Consider the following 6,000-nt stretch of genomic DNA (forward strand, 5'->3'; position numbering starts at 1 on the left):
GTCGACTCAAGGCTCCTCTGCTTTTTTACCTTTTTTCTGACTAATCCCACCAAAAGGTCACATCAGGTGCCTCTAACAGGTGTGGAGGTGGCTGATAATTAGGAAAGAAAATCACCTTCATTCTCTGGATCAGCATTTCTTTAATTCTCTGTCTCGTTCTGCTCAGCTGGCCAAGATCTCCCCTCCATGCAAAATCCGCCAAAAGCCGTCTCACAAGGCGGGATTATTGATTTGCAGAGAGGGAAAGAATCCCAGAGGCTAATGTTAAAGAGCTGAGATTAACATATACCAAAGCACAGCTACACACAACATAAATATCCCTCTAACATAACAGCTTCCCTCCTGAGTTTGTTTACCTCTGCTGTGTACGGCTTAAAATCCACAATGTGTTTAATGTACTCAACTTTAGGATGTTTTTTGAGGTATCGAGATTGAAAGCAGAAGAAGCAGTCAGTTGATTGATTGATTTGTGGACTATCCTAAATCAGACCTGTTGTGACAGGTGTATAAAATCGATTACCTAGCCATGCAGTCTCCATTTGCAAACATTTGTTAAACACGTGTCATTCTGAAGAGCTCAGTGACGCCAAGCGTGGTACTGTGATGGATGCCACCTTTGCAATAAGATGGTTTGTGAAATGTCATCCCTGCTGGATATTCCCGATCAACTGTAAGTGATATTAGAAAGTGTTAAGGAACAACAGCAATGTAACCAAGAAGCAGAAGGCCACCTAAAATCCGAGTAGGGTCACCAATGCTCTGCTCGCTGAAGAGTCAAGACTCCACTGGCATTAATATCAGCACAAAAGCGGTGCAGCGGGGGTTTCATGGAGTGGGTTTCTGTGGCCAAGCACCATGGAAGTCACAACACTGCACACAACAATGCATTGTGGGGCAGTTTAAACGTGTCCAGGGGAGTTATGAATCACACTTTTCTGTTTGGCAGTCAGATGGGTGAGTCTGGGTTTGGCGGATTCTGGGAGAATGTTACCTGTCTAACTGCAATGAAGTTTGGTGGAGGAGGGATAAGTTATGGGCTGTTTTTTAGGGTTTGGGCTAGGCCCCTTATCTCCAGTGAAGGACAATCTTAAAGCTTTAGCAAATCAAGACATTTTGGACAATGCTATGCTTCCAACTTTGTAGAAACGGTTTGGGGAAGGCTCTTTTCTGTTCCAACATGACTGTGGCCAAGTGCACAAAGCAAGGACTATAAAGACATGGTTTGATGACTTCGTTGTTGAGGAACTTGACTTTGACCTCAACCCCATCAGGCACTTTTGGGATGAACTGGAACGGAGACTGTGAACCAGGCCTTCTTATCCAACATCAGTGCTCTCTTCATAAAACACTCCAAATTATTGTGGAAAACCTTCCAAGAAGAGTGGAGGCTGTTATATCTGCAAAAGGGTGTCCAACAAAATACTGAAGTATGTTTTTGAATACATTGTCATTACAGTCCCTGTTGGTGTAATGGTCAGATGGCTGAAAACTTTTGTCCATATATTGTATTGCAAATGTGCTTTACCAAGTCTGTCCTTGTGTTTTTACCTATTATATTATACACAGCAGAAAAATATCATGAATTTTGAATGCCCAATAGTCCAGCACTAATATTTTAGTCTTATTTAAGTGTCCATGATGAAAATTTAAATCACATAATGCCATTTCAGTTTAGACCTGTCAAGAGCTGTCAAGATGGTGATTAACTTAGATCTGCAATTAGTGCATTATTCTTTGTAATCCCGATTAATTAAATGCTTTATGGCAGTAATTACAATTGGCAGCCCCGGAGCCACATCAAGTTCCCCACAGCTTCCCATCTAGCCCTCGGAAGAAATTTTAAGGAGGATAGGATGTAGTCAGCAGTTATTTCTTTATTTATTTTTTAAAGTTTGGGAGAGATACGAAAAAAGGAACCACAGACTTCAACCTGATCCACCCGCGTACATGGATCACAACCTAACCACTAGGCCAGTTGAACTCCAGCATGCCATAGTTTAACTTTTTTTTCCATACAGTTTAAGTAAAACCTTTAACCCAGCAACTTATCAAATAAGAAGCACTCAAGTAAAGTTTTCTTTAAGTTGACACGGTAAATGTATATGCCTGTATTTGTTCTTCTTTTAACAAAGAAATGTCTTTAAGTTCTGATAAAACTGCCGCTTTAGCAGTATCCACGCTCATGTCTTCCTCCATACTTGCACCAGCCTCTTGTTGCTGCTTGCATAAGTAAAGACTTCACTGCACCTGACAGTACTGCCCCTAAACGCTGACTGGTCCTGTCACTTTCAAACCGGGCCCAAACAGTTCAGACGGGAGCTTTGCAAGATGGATTCGCCAGTGAGAAACAAGGAAATGGGCGTATCCATCTACTTAGCAAGGTTAGTTTAAGACAGTAGAAGAATCAAAAATGAAGTTGAAATTCTTGTTTTTCAGTATGATGGTTACAGAATGATAATGAACAATTAAAAATTAAAAATGATTTTGGCTTTAAAAGATGTTTTTAGGTGGAACTTTTTTTTTGTTTGTTTAAATTATTGGTTGATTTGCTGGTATTTAAAATCTACAATCCCCCTGGGTCTGCCTACCTCAATACACAGTCTATGGTTTTAGAAATTTTAATATTTTGGCTTTTGCCTTCATTTGTAGAGGACAGAACAGTGGATAGCTGGAAATCAGGGAGAGAGAGTGAGGAATGATATGCAAGATAGGAGCCACATGTCAGATTTCAACTCTTATAAGAATTAAGTCAATTTTAGAGTGTCATGTTTTTATTTCTTTAAAATACTGATACTTGGCAATTCAATAGCTATCTCTTGAGTAATTTCAATGATGTAATGTAGGACAGTAAAGATAGTCTGGCTGCAGACCGTTCATTTCTGACATCCACTCACAGTCTGCTCATCTGAGATGCCGTATATCTCAGCAGGGAAATGCAGGCCAAAACCTTTGGAATAAAATTGGATTAAACTTCCATTTAGATTTTGGGTCATTGTTAAGGTAAGGGATAACATACCAGAAGTTAAAACTCAAAAATGTGCCCTGCAAAACCTGATCAAGAAAATGTTCAGTATAGCAGAGTAAACAGTCTGCTTATGGTAAAAACGCTTATCCTTCATGAAAACATTATAACACAGCAAGCGTAGCTTACATAGCTGTGTAAGCTACATACATAATGGAGCTAAAGCTAAGCTCACAAAGCAGCTTTGTAAGCTACGTATCCATGTTATCTGCATAGCTAAGTTAGCTTCAGTTACTTTTGCTAAAGCTACATTTTGCTTAAGTTACTTAGCTACAGGTAATGGAGCTATGTAGCTAATGTAGCTAGAGAAATTTCTCCTTGTGGGACTAATAAAGGAATGACTAGTCTTAAAGCTAAGATGAACAAGCAGCTATGTAAGCTATGTATGTACATTATTTATATAGCTACATTAGCTTTAGCTATGCAGGCTAAAACTCACATTGCTAAAGCTAACTTAGCTACATTGGCTGGTGTAGTAATATTATGTAGCTAGTGTAGCTAAAGCGAGCAGCTGTTTGTGTAACTACTACTAAAACAGATCTATACATGATATAATCCTGGATTAGACCCTGACCTTTTTCTGTTTCATTAATGAAATGTTTCTTAGTCTGTAATGTTTGTAACATAGTTATTTCGTCAATGTAACTGTCAGACTTTCTTTATGAATGAAGCAGAGTTTTAAAAAAGAAAAGACACATTCAGACGAAGCATAAATATCTGATGCAAAGAGTCTGGGCTTTATTTTAAATCGTGTCTCAGCAGATGCTTTGAAAATCACTTGTTCCTCCCTCAGGATTTAAATGAATGGTCGGTCCCACACACCCTTTTAATGTGATGGATCTCTTTAATGCTTTGGTTTCTTAACGGTGCATCATGGGAAAAAAAAGTTGATTAGTTTGGTAACTGCTTTTTTCTGTGCTGGTAAATCAATGTGGAAATTGAGCACCAATTAATTTATTGATCCAGGTGCTTTGTCCTTAATCATGTCAACAATGGTTTCTTGACAAATAGAGCTGCTTTGTCTCAGTGTTTGTGGGAGGACTCTTCATGCAGGAGCAGTTTCTGCTGCTGCAGAGTGGCCACAGTCAAACATGGGATCAATTTGAAAAGATACATTTTTTAGTTTAATTTTGCACTAACTGATAAAAAGCCTTAGAGTGAAATAAACAGGGATGCGTTGATATACTTAAAAAAAAATGTAAGTAGCGTAAAAAAAGATGTTACATTTATATATGCACCACAGTTGATGTCTGTGTTCGTGTGTGCGTGTGTGTTTTCTGTGAGTGTGCTTACGTCTGAGGTGTTGAATAATGACAGAAATAGCAAATACTTGCTCACGCCTGCAGCACCAATCACAGGGTTGGAAAAAACACAATTGTTTCCATGGAAACCTGACTTCAGCCTCCCTGCTTGCCTGCCCCCTCCCCCTCCTCCTTCCATTCTGCACCCCCCCCCCCAACACCATCACCACCAACCCTCCCATCCACCCACAGCAGATAAGAAAAGTGAATGAAGACAAAAATACACCCTCAGTCTTTCTCTCTCTCTCATGCACACAGCAGACAGTCTGCATGTGCAGAATCCTTGAGGAAACACTGTGTGTATTGTGTTTTACAACCATGTTTGTTCAGTGATTCTTCACATTCTCCTGTTCCTTTACTTAAATGCACACAGGTGAGTTAATTCATTCTCACAGCTGCTGATTAATATTTTACAGTGTCATCTTGCATCCTGTCAGCAGGGGGAGCTCTCAGATTTAAAAAGGAACCACAGCGCTTTTAATCCTGAAAATATCCTTTTTATTTTGCACCAGGCACTGGTTCATTCCCACAGAGCAGGGCTTTTATTGACATCCAGTAGTTTTTAGTTTCCCAGCTGTATCATTCTGGTTGCCTTATTTTTTAATAACACTTTTGAAATTCTCTCATGTAGGTGGTTATGCTCTAAAGACTTCAACAGAAGAAGCAAAGGAGACCAAATTCATATCATATTTAGAATGAAATAAATATGTCAGGCAGAGAAGCAATAATGGTAACCAGAATAACATGCCTGGGGATTAATGTGTCAGCACATTTCAACTCGCCACAGAGACATGATGCAGTGAAGCTGTGTGACGCACTCATGCAGGCACACTGTGTCACTGTTTAAGAAGACAGTCATTTTTTTTGTTTTTCATCACTTTGAAGGAATTAATTAATCAGCAGTGACTATTTCAGATTTAGCTGTTTTGTGTCATGGATGACTGTCATATAATGAGGGTTAAAAATGGGTATGTCTGCTGGGGGTCAGGAAATGAGGGACAGCCATTAGGAATGAATGAGAATGGAGCAAAGCTAGTACTTTCTAACTCTAAATGGACCTCTAAGCTGCAACTATCATCAGAAAATGCCTACATACATTAGGTATGATCCCTACACTTCATAAAAAAGTGATCTTTACCACAGTTTAACTGGTTAGCCTGGCATTGAGATGGGCAATATCACAAATTACTCTCTTCTACAGACCTCCTAGCGTCTAAATCTTCCAGCAGGACGAAGGGAGACAAGGGTCTTGAGGAGTCTTGTACTGAGCTAAGAGACTCGCTGAGCCCCCTTAACATGTTAAAAAAAATCTTATTTTGTAGCAGACCTGCTTGTAATTGTAACAGTGATAGCCCTGCAACCAAATAAACTTTGTGGGGTAATGCCTGCGTAATAATGTGTCGTACACGAATGAGTCTGTGCCACAAAACAGCTTTTTAATTTGAGCCACTGTTTGAGTGCCGGTTTCCTTTCCTCAATTCTTTGTCGTAGAACACAAACTGTGAGCTGTTTGGGAACTGAACAACCAGCTCTACTGAGCTGAGCCAAATGATCTTAATCTCTTAAAGAGACTGATTTCCTGTCACAACGAGGGAGACTGGACATTTGTGAGACATTGAAACATGGGTAAGGCCAGAGTTTATTGTGCTAAGTGATTGCAAAACTGTCCTGAACCAA

Source organism: Cheilinus undulatus, linkage group 11 (genome assembly GCF_018320785.1).
Source record: "Cheilinus undulatus linkage group 11, ASM1832078v1, whole genome shotgun sequence".
Classification (NCBI taxonomy): Eukaryota; Metazoa; Chordata; class Actinopteri; order Labriformes; family Labridae; genus Cheilinus; species Cheilinus undulatus.